This window comes from Amblyomma maculatum, chromosome 6 (assembly GCF_055883805.1).
Source record: "Amblyomma maculatum isolate TAMU_Amacu chromosome 6, ASM5588380v1, whole genome shotgun sequence".
Classification (NCBI taxonomy): Eukaryota; Metazoa; Arthropoda; class Arachnida; order Ixodida; family Ixodidae; genus Amblyomma; species Amblyomma maculatum.
In genome coordinates this window covers 55,057,046-55,074,645 of record NC_139349.1, presented here as the reverse complement: position 1 = coordinate 55,074,645, position 17,600 = coordinate 55,057,046, and the positions used below count along the sequence as shown (strand labels likewise).

The window sequence follows — 17,600 nt, the reverse complement described above, 5'->3', positions numbered from 1 at the left end:
GCGAAGCTGCTACGGATCTTTGTTACTGAGCGGGTCGTTTAGGGATAAAACTGAGCACCGAACAGATCTAAATATCAATGGCCTTATACCATGCAGGCAGATAAAGGCGTGGTCGAGCTGTACTACATTCTGCGCAGGTGCGTTTATAATTAGGGACACTGATGACAAATGGAAGTCGGCCTGTATATCGATATGCGGTGCCGCGCTCTTATGATAAAGAAACCATTCTCAAAGAGAGCCGATTCCGGAAGTAAAATGCTTGCGTCAATATTCGATTTCGACTCGGATCTCGGAGTTACGGCCACGGATCTCCCTTGCCAGAGGCTGTAGCGCTGCACCGCCGTTTGCTAGGAAGTAGAGGAAACCCGTCCTAACTTCAGCAGTCATGCCACGCGTCTCAGTAGGCTGGTGGCAATAGTTTTAAATAATAATAAAAAAAGATATTCGTCGACAACTGCGTCGCTTTCTGTCGGACAAAAGTCAACTGATGCAGATGTCGTGGAAACATGTTCTCACAAGGTCCAGTTTAGTTATCGAAGGGCACCAAGTTGTCTTAATTGTATTCGGCTTTAAAACGTCTGCGTAGACTGTTTCGTAGCGTTTTTGGCGTTCCGCTGGAACCTCGTGCATGTCTTCTTTCCTGGGGTATACATGCATGCATGCTTCACGTCAATTTTTGTTTCAAAAGTGAAATTGGCCAATTGGGGGCGCTAATGACCGGCCCCCAACAGTTGGCTGAAGTTCCAATCGTTTGCGACGTTATCGGCTGGATGTCGCGGTAATTTCGCACTTGAAACAATAAAGTATTCGTGACTCCCGCCGCCGGAAAGAAATGAGGCGCAGGAGATGTGCGCAACTGACTTTGCTACGGAATGGACGTTCAACTTTATTGTTTGCGTAGTAAATCCAGCCTGATGAGTTTCGTGTGAGGCCCATTTTTATCCACACAGGTTCGCTCGGCCGCACCTGTATTTGAGCTGTATATATCGTCGTGAACGTCGTCCGATGTGCGGTGTGTGCCCTTTTGCAGGCATCGTTTATGTTGCCTTGTATACGGTGAGCAGGCTATATATATATAGTTGCTACTTACGGGGGTCTCGGTTCTGGCAGTCTTGAAGCCATAGGTAGCGTAAGAGGGTTCTACGCTCTTGATCACGTTCTACGTGACGCTGGCGGTATCACAGGACGTGCCACGTCCGCCGCTATGGTTGAGGGTGGCGCTGGTGAACACTCTCAAGGTTCATATACAGACAACATTAATACCCAAGAAAATAGCAGGGGGGACAGTGGCCGATGTAGCTTGGAAGAGCACCGGACGCGATATTCGGAGGTCGTGGGTTCGGTTCCCACCATCGGCACGTTGTTTTTTCTTCTACTTTGTGTTGAATCATCTTTCCCCTAAACAGATTACATTACTAATTTCTGTCATTTCCAAGTAGAAATTAAAAACAAAAAACAAAGTACAATCCCCAACGCTTTCCTTGGCCTCGCCGACTGTTGGCTTCTTTCCTTCATGTATTATAACGAGCACCCTCATTTCCCCTTCATTGATCTCCTTGCTACTGGGAAAAGGCGGTCATAGCCGCATATACGCACACACTCTTATATAGAGAAAGAAGCAGAACGGTAAGGCGGAGGATGAAGGATAAGGAACGGATACGAAGGGGCTGGGCTAAACAGGCGGGTCCATTTACACCGGGCGAGCGAGCTTTCTCCTTGACGCACTGACGGCGCTTACAAAGATGGTATTGTTGTGATGGCTGCAACATCGATTTGAAGCCGCGGTCGACCGCTTTTGGTGGCATTATTCAAAGCGTTCGATTATTGGTGGCTGCGGTACGTATCGACCTTTATATGCGAGTGCACGATATGGGTCGTGCGTGTGAACTGTCCGAGAACTGCTGAACAGGACGGGGAGAAACGTGTGCATTGAAAACAGCGGGCGCACGCGTGAAGCTTAACATTTTTTTTTTTTCGTCCAATGCGCAGTTGGTAATCCGCCGTCCTTCTGCAGCGATAATTTAAGAATTGCTTACAACTTCCGGTTTTTTTTTTTTTTTTTTTTTTTTAAATTTCCCCCAAAGTGAGTATATAAGATCGCGAAGACGAGGCGCAGTTTACTGTAGAAAAAGAGCGCCCGAATGGATCTCTGTCGCGCGCAAGGCTTGAGAATAGAACATTACATTAAATGCTGTCCGTGGTACGGCGCAGATGAAAGTGTGTTGTTCGCTTCCCCCAGGAAAACAGGAATCCCTCACAGTTCACCTGAGGGTATTGTCTATCCGTGCAGCAACCAGTCTTGTAGAAAGGAGGTTTCACGCCTTCTTTTAACTTCCCTACAGAATTCGGATCTGGATTCTAGATGTTGACATCGGGAGTGACTGTCAACTATTACGTGTGATTGTGTGTGTGTGTGTGTACCTGACTTGCGAACACTAATTATTATTTAAATTTCGCTACGGTGGAGCCATTGTCAGAATAATCCGCAAGGCTATAACCTCCTCACCTGTAGCTGGCAGCATACCTCAACCTCTCTCACAGCTGACACGGCGCCGCTGACACCTGTTCTTTGTGAAGACCTTTACAGGTAACAACGTATATGTTGAGTGAATACTGAATTTTCTAGCCGAATCCAACACGCTTCTCATATATACATTCGCTTTGGGAGGTTAAATACTCTAAACCAAGCGATACCAAACCGAATCGAATGGAATCGAATATGAACATGAATACTGCAGCTTTGTTGGCGAGTCGAATCACGTATTTTTCGGATATTTGCTGCAGACTGTCTCTGCTTGAGGAGTACCAGCGAAAACGGTGTAGCGCTGTATCGGTGGTTCTGTGATAATAGTTATAGCCGTAATTGCGAAACGGCGCAGTACTGATACGCCGGGTATGCAACACCGTCACGTAAAGTACGCGAAAAAAATAAAAATAAAATAAACCTTTCTCACTGTTGATAACTGTTGAGAAACTATGGTTCCTCGTCTCGATAAACAAGAAAGACGGAAGTTACGCCACCGAGGTTGAGCATCGCCAAATCATACAGAGGCATCTCCACGAAATCAGATTGGAGGGGGGAGGGGAAGGGGGGGGGCCGCTGAGCGTAGAATAGATGCGGTAGCAGTGTTTTGGAGGTTTTGGTGCTTATCTGTGTAAAAGGAAAAATTGGCGCCAATTAACGAGTTTCCTTCAAAAAATAAAAGTTGAGGGTAATTTGTGTGTAGGGAAATATCTGGCCATGTGTGGGGACTACGAGCTCCGCCTCACGAATGCATAGGCCGCGTCGCGCACCTCTGGCCACAGAGCTCGTCGCTTTGTGTTCTGCGCACCTTCGATCGGTCGCACTGGTCTTCTTTGATATCCTGTGCAGACAAGTTTGTGTGCGTCGCAAGTTTCCTTCCTTGGCTATATCGCTGCGCTGGAAGCGTAAAAAACAAAAAAGTAATGGAACGCTCAAGCTTCGCGATAGTTCCATTTTACTTTGGTTAGGGAATTCAATGCGCAGTACCTGTTACAATTTCTCCCTGGACACATAAACGGCGCCGTAAGGCAATGGACACCGCCTCAACTACAGGCCTCCATTTTCCCTGCCACGTTCCGAACACTTCCGATAACTTCCGACAGCACTCGAGACGAAACGGGGGTACGGTGACGGCTCATCGGCCAAATGAGCTGTACACATAGCCATGTACTGAAACGTTTCGGCTTGTGAACCGCATGGGATCGTGGTTCATAAACACTGAGGGCGCATGTCTTAGGATTCCTTTTGGCTGGCATCAATAAGAAGTCCATATCAAAGAAGAATTTGAAGGTCTTGAGTGCAGAAGTAGTGGATCTGAAGTTATATGAATGGTCAAATCGAAGTCACTCCTCAGTGCGAGTGCGGTGTAGTGAGGTGAGTCTTTCCCTGGTCCACCATTTTACGGAAGTATTTACGCAATTTTCTGATATTCAGTTTCTGCCTATTTGTCGAAAATGTAGGCTTTGCAGTATCTGCGGAAGTTATGGATTTTTCGCGGACCTAATGGTTGAACGAAGAGCGCTGAAGGACATCGTCTGGTCTGCCATTGCGTATGCGATGCAGATAATCATTTTTCGAAGTTCCAAACATTAGACAAAGTCGCCATATTTTGTAACGATTCCTTCTAGGTTACTGTTTTGCGCTGATATCTTTAAGCTGCGCCAGCCATGAATTGAATGGTGAAGTCGCTAATAGAACTTCTACATTTTGTGATTTGAATTTCGCGCGTATTCAGTGCTTCCGTGGTAGAGGTTTCGCTTGTTCTCGGGGTCCGTATTTTGTTGGTCACGACTCTGTTTTCGACAGGCTGTTCTCCTCTGTCCTATTGTTGCTTTACTGGTAACGATTTTAAAGTCTGCGTCGAGCTTTCCTCGCTCATCGTACGTCTGATGGCCTCCGAGATCTGGGATGGGCTAATGCCGTGCTCGCTCTCCACTATAGTACCGCGGCTCTCCGCTGCCAGGCGCAGGCGTCGACAGCGATTTTCTTCTACATCTTTTTGCCTCTTCTCGCCTGCTCTCTCCGCCGCTCTCCAGGTTGGGTGAGAGCCCGTTTTGTTCTGCCGGCCGGCGTAGAGAAAAGCAGGAGGCGGCGCGGCCGGCGCTCAGCGTTGGCTCCTCTTTCGCCTCAACGCAACCCCATGTAGCGCTAGGCCGCCGCATCTCAGGCCGTGACAGTTGCCGAAGCTTTTACCGCTCGTGACGTGCCTTCGGGTTCCGTGCGCGGGCGATTTCTGACCGCTTCTGCTGCCGGCGGGGTCAGACGTGACGGTTGGTTGAGCTTTCTGTGCGACAGTCGGTGGCTGCCGCTCCCGGCTCCGGCGGCAGCCCGAAGCGGAGAGGAGAGGGGCGACGGATGGAGCCGCGTTCGGATGCTGCGCCACTCTGTTCTGCTTCCCTCGGGTGTTATTGATCGTCGGCTCCGTGCGACGCACTTTCGGCCAGCTTGTGCTCTCTGCCTTCCTGCTTTGAGACGTCGCCCGTGTGCAAGGACCTACCCGCGGATATACTCTACAGACAAATCTGGACCGTCGCGGGAAACTGAGGCGCTGTAGTGGTACGTATGTCCGTCTCCGTGCCATTCATTTCTACCGTCCACCGGGAACGGTTTCTAAGCTTTCACAGATACTGTCAGTCGACAGGCGTTGATCATAGCGTCCACGGTTGTTTAGGCGACGGCTCGGGCTTTTTCTTTTCGTTTGGATATGCGATCTGAATGCAAACATTCACGATGCTTCACATGACAGGAGGATTGTGCGCGCTTGTGCTTTTATTTCCTCATCATCACGACTCGAATTTCCCTCTAGTATAAACCTTTAGCAAGCAGCGCTAGAAATTTCAGTGCAGCTGCTGCTGCCTCGGCGTTGACCGGCCTGATTTGTGCGGCAGCTCTGAGCCTACGGCGTGAAAGCTGTCAGTGCCTTATTCACAACGACAGCTGGCGCTATTGAATAGTCCGTATTATACGCTGCCGATATCTTCTGACACTACGCTGCGACGCATAGCGTGGCGCAAATGCACCTTCGTGCAGTGCACTGACTGTGTACTCGTTTAGTCGATTGGGGCTCCCTGCTTATCGCAGCGTTTTTATACCGTGGACACGCTTTCTTGCGAACCAGAAACAACAACAACAACAACAACAAAAATCTAGTCGCGGCGGAAGGGGACCCATCGCCGACTTTTCTTTGCGTCAAGGGTCGTACGAGCTCTTTTTAGTTCGTCTGACGTTTGTGCTACTGGGTGCGCTTGAGTACGGCACAACGTCAAGTTGCGAGCTTTCGTTCGGGCTTTAGGCATCCGTTTTCTTTTATTACAACTAGAATTAGCGTTTATTCAAGGTTCTTCACTGTTCTTGTCGTAATGTTTGGTCTCCGCAGTGCGCAGAGAACATGTGCCACGCCCGGAGTTCGCAAACATTTCAAGCGCTTGACTTGTTTTGCGTGTCGCTTCGCGTGTTTCTCCGCATAACACACCGCCTGCGCTTTATCTGGGCAGTGATTAATTGCAGGTGTTGAGTGCGGGAGGAGTCGCATGACTGAACAGAAGGCAGCATTCTAACGATAATTTGATCTGGTTTCATTTTTTGCTCATTCACCTCGTTCTATCCGCGGCGTTAAAAATCGAGGGCAGGCTTGTCAGCGTTCGTAACAATGAGGCGGTGCTTCAAGTCCGGAGATTGAGAGCAACATACCGCCTCTTTCGTTCTAAGAGCTATAGAAAACGAGACAACAAAGAATCCAGTCGCGACCCGTAAGCATTTTTGTGTGTGTGTGTGTGTGTGTGTGTGTGTGTGTGTGTGTGTGTGTGTGTGTGTGTGTGTGTGTGTGTGTGTGTGTGTGTGTGTGTGTGTGTGTGTGTGTGTGTGTGTGTGTGTGTGTGTGTGTGTGTGTGTGTGTGTGTGTGTGTGTGTGTGTGTGTGTGTGTGTGTGTGTGTGTGTGTGTGTGTGTGTGTGTGTGTGTGTGTGTGTGTGTGTGTGTGTGTGTGTGTGTGTGTGTGTGTGTGTGTGTGTGTGTGTGTGTGTGTGTGTGTGTGTGTGTGTGTGTGTGTGTGTGTGTGGTGTGTGTGTGTGTGTGTGTGTGTGTGTGTGTGTGTGTGTGTGTGTGTGTGTGTGTGTGTGTGTGTGTGTGTGTGTGTGTGTGTGTGTGTGTGTGTGTGTGTGTGTGTGTGTGTGTGTGTGTGTGTGTGTGTGTGTGTGTGTGTGTGTGTGTGTGTGTGTGTGTGTGTGTGTGTGTGTGTGTTAACGTTTATTCGCCGCGCTCTGGAATCGAACCTCTGTGTTTCCACGTGCGTCTGGGGACGTTGTTTGAAACCTACTTCGGACACTACATCCTTAACGCTTGCAGTCAGTGGTGCAAAAGTCAACTATATATCATATCATTTCCCCTTAATTGATCTGATTGGAGCGCCGAGGTATACAATGAAGAAAAGAAGGCGTAGGTGTTAAGGTGACTGTGAAGCTTCGGTCCTAATTTCAGGCTTCCTTTATTTGTCCGATTCACTTCGTAGAGTCATATTTACTTACTTAATCGGTATTTCTATACTCGGATAAGTTCTCTACTCGGTTGGATATGCATCCGGACGTTCATCCTGTGCCAGGAGGGCGTCTGGCAAGGCTTCCCAGAAGTCTTCGGCCCTTTTAAAACTCAACCCTGTGGGAACATAAATTTTATTTGTTCTCCGCCCCGCGGGTCACGCATGTACAGTCATGATCAATATGAGCTAGAACAAAGTTTGAGCATTCATTTATTGATTACTTTATAATATTGTTTGACTAGAACAGATTATTTACTTTTTTAAAGAGGTTTCCTCTGGATGCATATATCCGTAGGTCGCCATCATATTTAATAGAGACATGCGGATAGTCGCAATTTAGTGCAAAATGTTTGTTCTTTTTCATATTGCTCAGGACTGTACACCGATCTCGATGCGAGCAGCCGGCCCGATCAGATTCCTCCGCGCACTCCATTTGCGCTGAGACTCGTTCAGTTATCTTCGTGTGTTAGTAAGTAGACGGATCACCGTGTGAGAGCCGTGTGGGCATTAACTCGCACTTGGGGTCTGGAGGAGGAGAAGGAGGAAGTGGAGGTGTAAGCGCCGGCGAAGGGTTGTGGCGTTGTCGTCCCGGCGGCGGCCGGTGCTGCTGTGCCCTAATGGTTTCTGTGCCGGAATCGATTAAAGGTCCCTCTAGCGTGCGGGCACGTTCGGAAGCGCCGTGCCGGACACGATGCGCGCAGCGCCGCATATATACTTTGCCCCCCCCCCCCCCCCCCCCCCCCCCCCCCTTCGATCGTCGGCTTTTACACTGCCGCCTCGCTGATGCGATACTTGACCGCCAGTGATTTTGTGGGCGGGCGACTGGCCCTGGCCGCCTGTATAGTATGCGCGCTGGTGGTCAGGGTCCTTTCCTTGAGATACGCGTGCTTGCATGGCCTGAGCATTTCCCTCCCTTTACCTATATCGTCCGTCCTCGTTTCCGGCAAGGAGATAGTGGCGTAAGTTTGCTGCATGTAGTTTATTTCTGGCTCTGCGCATGCTCGGTGGTTGCACTGTAGGTCCGGTGACTTTGGCGTTCAACTGCTGATCCCAAGGTCGCCAGTTTGAGTCCGTCATCTGCGGAATTTCCACGGGTAGGAAACATAAACGCCCGTGCTCGTAGTGTGAGATGTCAGCGCACGTTGAGGAACAATAAGTGGTTCATTTTATCTGTCTCAATAGTGGTTCAATTTATCAGTCTCTCTCTATCTCTCGTCCTCGCCTGATGAAAAATATTGCCGCCGATCATAGACTTCGGGTCGGTTTGGGACTTAGGCGCCACAATTTTTCATTTATTTATCATTTTTGCCAGTTCCGTGTTCGCGAAGGAAGGGGGAGTAAAGAAATGGGCAGCGCGAATTACGCGGGATCTTAGGTTTTTGAGCCACCGAAACCTCGAGGATATTAAAGGAGTTTGCCGGCCATGATTGATGTCTAATTTTCCGCGTTGTCGCCTGCTCGTCGATTTGTTTTAAGGCAGTGACGTCGACCACCCTCGTCATGGGCATGGAGCCTGTAGGTTGCGCCGCCGCCTTAGTCTTCGGTTTCATGTTATGTTTCTTGCAATACTAATAATAATAATAATAATAATAATAATAATAATAATAATAATAATAATAATAATAATAATAATAATAATAATAATAATAATAATTGGTTCATAGGAAAGTAAATTCGCAGTATAATACGAAGCATTCATCTAGAGCTGGACATGCGACATTTTGCTTATATATACTTGTATGAACGTCAAACCGCAAGGTCGTGGCGCTGAGAGTATATACCGAGGCGTGCTTGCACTCGTTGAGGAATTCTACGCTCGATTCTCATCTTCTTTCCAGGTGTATCAGAAGTGGGGCTCATATATGGCCTCATCGGCGTGGCGCCAATTCCGCGCCATTAAAATCCATATGATCATCATCATTATTATATATAATAATGATGATGATTATATGTATTTCAATGATGCCCAAGAGTTCGACAGCCCTATCGTAGCCTCTAAGACACTGCGGCGAAGCATCTCTGTACTATTGTGCTTGTAGAGAAATATGCCTTCCCTACAATAATACAGATATGTCTCGCCGCGGGATTTTAGTGGCTGTGATATGCCTGCTGAACCCATGCAGGCGTCATCGAATCCTATGCGCCGCAGCTGCCATGAATCGCAATGGTCGGCAGGTTATGAAACCTAAAGTAGTCGAAATTAATTCGGAAGCCTCCACTGGTACGGAGTCTCTCATAGAACATGCATATTTTGAGACGTTAAACAGCCACACACTACGTGTTTAAAAGAAAAATCATACTAATTATAGACCAGGGTCCCAAAGACATCAGTGGTTCTATCTTACAGGAAAAAAAAAAAAAACCCTTTTCAGTGCGTTCCAGTCCAGTGATTTGCGAGGTAAGCATTAACCGTTACTCAGTGCGCGAAGGTGAGCAGCTTTGTTGGGGACGTCAAGCGCGGTGTATTTCACCTATGCGTCGGCGCGCCGTGCGCTGTCTCTCCTTGCAGCTCTAGCGGAAGGCGGACTGCTGGTATAGTTGCGAGCTTCGCGCAGCCACCTTGACGCAAATTACTCCGGTAACGGCGGAGTCTGGCGCGGGGGCCGCGTTACGAGTTGCGTCGCTCGTGCAGCAGTGGCATGAATCATCGCGGCTTTTGCGATCCAAGGCAGGCGATGTGGGTGGCTCTTTCGATGGCTCCCAGAGGCGCCGACGTGTCCTTTTTGGCCGAAGGCACCCGTCTGCCACCCACGAATTCAATTCAATTCTGGGAAGTTTAGTGTACAGTTACAATACCGTGGGGCAAAGTGTTAAAGGATTGGACAAGCTAGCTGTGTTCGTTTACACCCGTGGAATATATATATATATATACATCGTTGGCGAATTTGCTCCAATAGCTGCGGCGAGTTCGGAAAACACCACGTAGAGGTACGTTCTCAGGTGAATGTTATTTTTTTGGTTATTTTCTTGTGCGCAAACTGCCATTCCATATGTGGGGCCACCAGCATGGCGATGCTTCAATTTCTAGCATTCTGCGGACGCAATAGCTGGAAGTTTTGACTGGGTGCGCCTTCTCTTTTGTAACTTATTTCTGTCGTGCTCTGGTTTACGAAAGCGAAACTATACGCACAATCATGCGCTGCTGTATACTTCCGCAAGGCCCCTACAGCTTTTCGTTGTGGTCGCAGCGCGCATTTTTCATTGATTTTCGAGAAATAATCTTGCTTAAAAGCACAAAGATACAGAGTGAGAACATTGCCATTCCTGACACTGTTGTGATCCAGCCATTCGTCATTTTGCGTGTCTTTCGGCGCGTAGCGACGTCACAGCTAGCGCTGACGCAGCTAGCATCGCTGTTGTACCATTCTCGTAGCGGCGTCACGCCTGGGCGAATTGTTTCGTAAAGAGGGTCAGTTGCACGTCACCACTGCGTCACCGCTACGTGACGCCAGCGTGGATGTGTCGTGCCTCCTGTATCGTCCTCGCGGCGGCCTGACAGCTAGCTGGACAACGGAGTATCAGAGTGAATTCCTAAAAGCGGCGGCATTTGTAGATCGTATAGCTCCTCACTCTGTAACTGGAGGAAAACTTCGGTCAAGCTAGGACTTTCGAGGACTTTGGAAATCCATCCCCAATCGGGCAACGGTGAGCATGTTGCAAATGGACAAGGGTTTCCAGATATACGCGAATTCATGTGCGGGACATGCTTTTGATGTGGTATAGCGGTTTGGATTATAATTAGAGAGGGAAAGGGCTGCGCAACGGTCTTGAATATCTTACTGTATCTGAAAATATTGTGAAATGCTTTCTGTTTTTTTTTTTTTTTTTTTTTTTTTTTTTTGCGAATTGTTACTCTCAGCCTATTATAACACCACGCTTTTCTAGTAGCTTGCTCCATCGCTGGAATTGACGATTCCATTTTTCTCCAGTTGCTGGTTCCCTCTCAGGTTCTTGAACTTAAAAGCTCTATATGTAATGTTTATCAGAACTGTTGAGCATATTTTTAGTTATGTTTACCAGTGCTGTTTGGCGCTTTTTCTTTGCATTTGCGGGTATATAACTAATAGTTCCCTAATAAAGCGCCCACGTACAAAGTCTGTTAGGAATGTTTGAACAATGTGCGGAGGAAATATCGCAGGTAACCGTGGAGGCTCCGTGTATATGCAGTGAGACTTGCTGCGTTCGTATTTCAATGTTAGCTGTATACTTACGCGCACTGAAATCGCACACAATTCTGATCCTGAAGTTTAATTGCGCTGTCACCTCGCACTCCAACTTATCGTTGCGTTGAGTCCAACGTACCCCTGACGCGTCAGAGATATTCCGTCGAGGATGGTACGTACCGCGTTTGTCAAAAGCAACTAGGCTGCATGGCTTGCTTCTCGCTTGGGTTCTAAAGTCAACATGGATTCCCAAAGGATTACAAACTATTAAAAAGTGAGGACAGGATCTCGCCTCTGCATTGCACAGATTTACAGCTTCAGAAGTGGTACGAATTCAGCTCTGTTACCCGACTGAGAAGCGGAACACGCAGCCTGGTTACCTTTAGCAGAGACGGCTATTATACGAAACCACCGCAGTTCGTATCCGCTTAAATCAAATAAAGTTTTCACCACTACCACCACTTGAAGCGGCAGCTCGCGGCTCTTTCAGGAGCGCGGTTTCGAAGCCTCGTAGAGCGCCCGCTTTTCGCAAGGCGTGCACAATGTGCCGCGCGGAAGCAGCAGCCTGGCGGTATGCTGCGGCCGCACCTGTCGCCAGCAGCCACTAGTACGGCCACCGGAGCAGCAGCGGCGTTTGGCCGCGCCTGCTTCGCCATCCATCATGCAGTGAATGTATGGGATAGGCCGCGCGGCCGCCGTCGCGCCTGTTACGCCCAAGCGGTGCAGGTGTACTGCTTTAGCGGACAGTAGTGCCCCGAGAGGGCGTTGTACGGTGTACCGTCTCCCAGTGCGCGCATACATGCTCGGCGAATATTACCCTAAGGACGCCACGCAAAGGCGACGGCCCACCGTCCTAGGTTGTTGCTGCGCGTTCATTAGAAGGCAAGTGCAGATCATCCTCGCTGCTTGCGTAATGTTGCTCCCTCTTTAATTGCAGCACTCCTTGTTGTCATTCGTCTTTGCACACGACTTCACTGATGCGAGGAGCGCCCCTCTTGTAAGACAGCGTCGACCTTGTCCATGCACGCTGTGAGTGCACAAGCGAGGCGTTGAAGTTGTGCACGAGCAGACGGCATTGGGGGAGTTGCCTTCGGCTGGAAGCCTAGTGCGCGAATCATCTGGTCGTGGATAGTTGAAGTGTTGAGTGTCTTCGCAACGCCCGCATACAATGCTCTCTCGCTGTGCCATGACGTTCACTGCGCGAACGAAGAGAGCCCAGAATCGGAAGTGCGCGGTTGACCGCACGCGGTTCGCGAGCAGAGGCCGAGTCCTCATCGCTTGCCCGCCCGCCCTGAGCGCGTCTCTGCGCGTACTCCGAGAAAGCTCGTCGCGCGTCGTGACCCAAGAGTCGATTTCGGCCACGCGCGAGCGAATCGGTCGCAGCCTCGAGGTATATATAAGCGACGTGTGTGTGTGTGTGTGCGTGCGCGCCATTTCATTGTGTAAACAGCGTCGTACAGATCGAGTAAGGCATGCCCGTTTCATCTTTTGCCGCCCCTAACATCTTTGCCCTTGCAGAGTTCTTTGTTAATGTTTACGCTATCGGTCTTCGTGGATGATTTTCTTTTCCACTGAAGGCGGAAGTGATGAAATGTGAAGATGCATCTGCTTCTTGGACGAAAAGCGTTGTCGGACGCACAGGAGACCGACCGACTCTGCTCTGTTCAGTTCGCTTTCTTTTTTTGCAGCAGTGGTTTTTGTAGGAGACTGAAGCGTCGAATCTGCGCGTCTTGCTAGCTATTCTATTAAGGCAGCAGATTTTTGGTTTGGTTTGGTATATGAGCTTTAACGTCCAAAAGCTACGGATGCCACGAGAGCCGCCGCAGTGGAGGGCTCCGGAAATTTCGACTACCCGGGGTTCTTTAACGCGCTCTGAAATCGCATAGCACACGGACGCCTTGAGCGGATTTGCTAAGCTCAGATGGTCTTAATCTGAAATCCTTTACCATGTTTTGACCCCTTTAAGTATCCGTCGATGAACCTTCACTTGTTAACTGTGACGTTATAAATGGCGATGTGTTCATGAAAGCGTTCAGGACCCCACGTCCGTGGGTCCTACACGCTTTCATGCGCACTGCAAGTAAAATGCATTACGCTCGATCACTCCCCTTGGTTGACCATGGAGGTCCTGGAGCCTGCCCCTGACGCTGGTCATCTTGCGAACGGATGCAAAGCATTTCAGCGTTTTGTCCACTGTCGACGTATAGTTTTCTTATTCTCGCGCGTCTTGTGCCTCGTGCTCACGGGCAAGCTTATGACAGAGTTTGAATAGCGAAGTAATTTCCTGTTCAATCAATCCTTCGTAGAGGCGCGGTCCAGACACCGCTGTTGGTTGCTCTGCTCTATATTTATCCTGATTACTGCGCTTACTGTTCCTGACGGTCTACACTATATACCTGTCGTACTACGGCAACACCACCGAGGTAGTGTTGACTACGGCCGTTGCTTCGAAAAGAACAGGTGACATGCATATGTATATAGGCAAACATATAGTCGCAGGTAGTGCAATAGCCATTGACCTCAGCCATAGTGTGACCCAATGGCAGTTCCTTCTTGCGGTCGACTTGACGGACCTGCTAGTGGAGATATTTAGCATACCGTGATCCGCCACCGTGACCCTCTACCGCTCGTGGGTGGGGCACACAAGCTGATTGGTTGCAATGCGGCAGGTCTATGTGCCAACATCCAGTATGTGGCGCCATCTATTGGCATAAAAGAAATCTGGGCATGCGCAGTGAAACACGCGGTGGCGGATCACGGTAGCGGATCGCCGATCACGGTGTGCTAAATCTCTATTGTGCGGACTAGCAAGACGAAGTCCGGCGAGCGCGTTCAAGGCGTCCTTTGCCGCGCTATGCCAATCACGAAACCAATCAGCGATGATCCCCTATGTGCGTGATGCTCCTGTTCTAATTTCCGGAGTATGCTGAGCGCGGCGAGCGTGGCGCCGGCTGCGTTCTTCCGCGTCCCCGACCGCGCAGACACGCTCGTGTCGGATCTTGCCACTGTCTCCTTTCATATACTACAGTGGTGGGGTTCCTCTTCTTGAGAAGCCGTCGGCCTGAACCGTGCCGGCCGCTCTTCCTTCTTGCGCGGCGGGCCGCGCGTGTCGAGGTCGTGAGTTCAGTTTCGCCCCGTGTCACGGCCTCTGTTTTCTCTCGCTGAGTGGAGCGGTAGCCGGCGCTAACCGGCGTGGAATACGGGAAGATATATAGAAAAGAAATTGCGTGAGAGTGAGCGAGCGTGAGCGACCTGTTTGCACGCCGCGTGGCGTTGCACGCGGAAGATAGGTGAGTTTAGGCGCGGTGTATACAGTATACCCGCTGTAGTATGTGCGGCGCGTGTGGGCGCACAATTACGGACCGCGGCAACGCGTGCTTTATACGGCCGTCTGCGTGCGGGTGAAAGCTGATCGCCCTTCGAATCGGGTGCGCTTACTGCGCCGCGCGTTCCGATTGTACCGCTACGGGCGCTGCCTGTCGTGTGCGGGGCTCCCGAACATAAAAGTTAGGCATTTGGCAGACGTAGACGCGTGTGCCTTAACGTAGCGGTCATAGCTGGTTTGCCGTAGTCGGTGCCTTGGCTTAGAAGACTTGTATTGGCGAAATATACGTGAAGGGAATGCTCAGCACATGCTTGGCTGACGTTTACATTTTTGGTACGATGGGGAGAGACACGAAAAATCTGTTAGTACGTGCTCCAATCAGCACTGCCACATTATCAGCATCGTCACGAGAATAACTGATCGAACAGTCTAGAAGAGGTGAGTATACGAGAAAGCCGGGGAATCGCTTGAGGAAAACGATGAAGCCTTCTTGGGTGCAGAAATAAGCTAGGATGCACGCTGTCTTAAACTTACATGGCCCTCGATCGAAATTCTTTTTCTCTCACCGAATTAAAGCGAAATGACGAGAGCTCTTAGTCTCTTTACAACGCGTTTCGAGAAAGCGCCCCCGGCGTTTTCTCGACCCCTTTAGATTTTGCGGGGACTTTCACTGTATGCGTTCTCTTCATTAATTCGTACGAAATTTCGTAGCGGTTTCTATGTTTTACTGCTGTGCGAACGAATTTTAAAATGTCATATTTATTAGCCTCAATCGGGGAGATTTCTACGGGCAAATGCACGTCCGTCTCTGCGTTTGCTGTGCATTTCCTGCGTCGTGCTTACTTTTGGTCATTTCACACAAAAGGTGCACCCCATACGATCGCCAGTTTGGCTAATCAACTCGCACACGATAGGTGTGCTGGCCATATACATGACGTCGTAGGTTTGTCGGTCGTAACGTCTCTGTTTGGTCGAAACCTATTCTCGGTTTCAGAAATTTCCCGGTCATTTCTCTCAAAGTATATTTCTAACCTATATTTCGAAAAAGTTTTTTTCACACCGGGAAAAGAGGGACTCTGAAAAAGGCCTGGTGCGGTTACAAACTCGAAATGCTAAAAAAAAAAAAAAAAAAAAAAGAAAATAACATTAGAAGCAGCGTTACTGTGCTTTTCTCGTGACGTACCGACGTTTTCCAGCGCTTGTTTATACTACGTTGTACGATCCAACGCAGCGAATGCAGGTTGTTTTTTCGCTGCGGTAGACACAGGCGGTGCTGGTTATGGCTCGATTCCAAGCAGCTATACGGAGCTGTCTAGACACGTGTGTACACAATCAACTACCTCCCAGCCCGCCACCACGCTCGTCATGTAACGTGACCAGCGCGTCTGGCAGATCATGTGGAAACTCGTCCACTGTCACGCGGCCTCTTGAAGTCTCGCCGTGTAGCATGCCAAGTGCTGAAGCACCTGCCAACTTAATCATGTGACTTGTCCCGATGACGTGATTGACCTCTCGACCAATCAGGCATTTTCCTGACAACTCTCGACGAATCAGATAACTTCTTCACACCGCCAGGTTTTATGTCTATGCGGTCTCTAATGCTACCACCCGAAAGGAAAACTCTTCAGTGGAACAGGTTCGCGGTTTGCGGTGTAATGCGAGATATATTTGCGCTCCTCATGGCTCGAGTCGCTATATGCTCAGGCTTGTTTTGGGGTTTCAAAAGCATCCGCTTGCTTGGAACCTGGAAATCTTACGCCTTTTCGTTTCATTCAACCAGGCCCCATGGTTGAATTTCCGTCAGACTCTGCTAATAGAGATATTTAGCATACCGTGATCCGCGATCCACCGTGACCCTCTACCGCTCGTGGGCGGGGCGCACAAGCTGATTGATTCCGATGCGGCAGGTCAATGTGCCGACATCGAGTATGTGGCGCCATGTATCGGTATCAAAGTGATCTGGGCATGCGCTATGGAACGCGCGGTGGCGGATCACGGTAGCGGATCGCGGATTACGGTGTGCTAAATCTCTGTATTAACAACACACGCGTACGTCGTTGGTGTAAAGTTCGAGCCACGCACTGTTTCCCCAGACACCTATCGGGCGTGCGTTTCCCGTCCCGTCTTAGATAGGCGCGGATCGCAGGCTGCTTAACACGCAACCGTTCTCCCATCGGGCATCCGACGAGGTTAGCGGCCCTCCGTCCGCCTGCTCGGCTTCTTCAGTGTAGATCCAGCAGCGATTCTCCGCCGCGATCACTCTTCGCTTGCTCTACTGGCGCGCAGCTGCGTCCAGCTGAGTGTATAACTGGGTCGTAATTACGGGCACGTACAGGAGCAATCTTCCTAGCCAGCTGCCTCACGAGCTAGCGGTACGTCTCGAACTGCTGGCCCGTTATTCGTTCGTCACTGCACGCGCGTCCGTGCATGCGGCGTAGAAGAGGAGGAACACACAACACTGGATGCACGAAGCGAGTCGGCGCGGCGATTTTAATCGCTCATCCCGAGAAGGAAAGTGGGCGGCTCTGGATGCCTTTATGGGCAGCTGACTCGCGTGCGTCAATCTGCATGTCGTGCTCATGCGCGCGTGCCTCTGTTGTCGGCACTCAATAATAGGCCTCGTACGTCGTATGCGGAGAGGAGCCGTCGGATACATTTTCCAAAATATATTAGCCGGTCCTGCAGAATAATACACACATATATCCGTCTTTGCTAAAAGTAACCAGGTAGCAGGATCTGCTTTTTAGCCACGCGGTCGCTAATTCATACCACTTCTGAAGCTCTAAATCTCCGCAATGTAAAGGTGAGGGCTTGTCCTCACTTCTTAACTAGTTGTGATCATCTGGGTGTCATTATTGGCTTTATAATACAAATGAGAGGCAAAACATGCAGCCTGGCTACTTTTGGCAAAGACTGTACATATATGTGGGAGTCATTATTGGGCCAGATGATCACAACTATATATATATATATATATATATATATATATATATATATATATATATATATATATATATATATATATATATATATATATATATATATATATAATATG

At 49.4% G+C, this 17,600-nt stretch overlaps 1 protein-coding gene across 3 annotated transcripts in view; it reads left to right on the top strand.

Moving 5' to 3' along the window:
- The window catches only part of LOC146185778 (uncharacterized), a 122,884-nt gene that overhangs the window by 29,582 nt on the left and 75,702 nt on the right, over positions 1 to 17,600 (top strand). The window contains exon 1 of one of the 3 annotated variants that reach the window (XM_084606703.1): positions 4,612 to 5,080. The exons of the other annotated variants lie outside the window; for them this stretch is intronic. The gene's annotated coding sequence lies outside the window, so the exon portion shown is untranslated. Of the gene's footprint in view, positions 1 to 4,611; positions 5,081 to 17,600 lie in introns of those variants that run through there. 3 annotated transcript variants of the gene reach the window in all.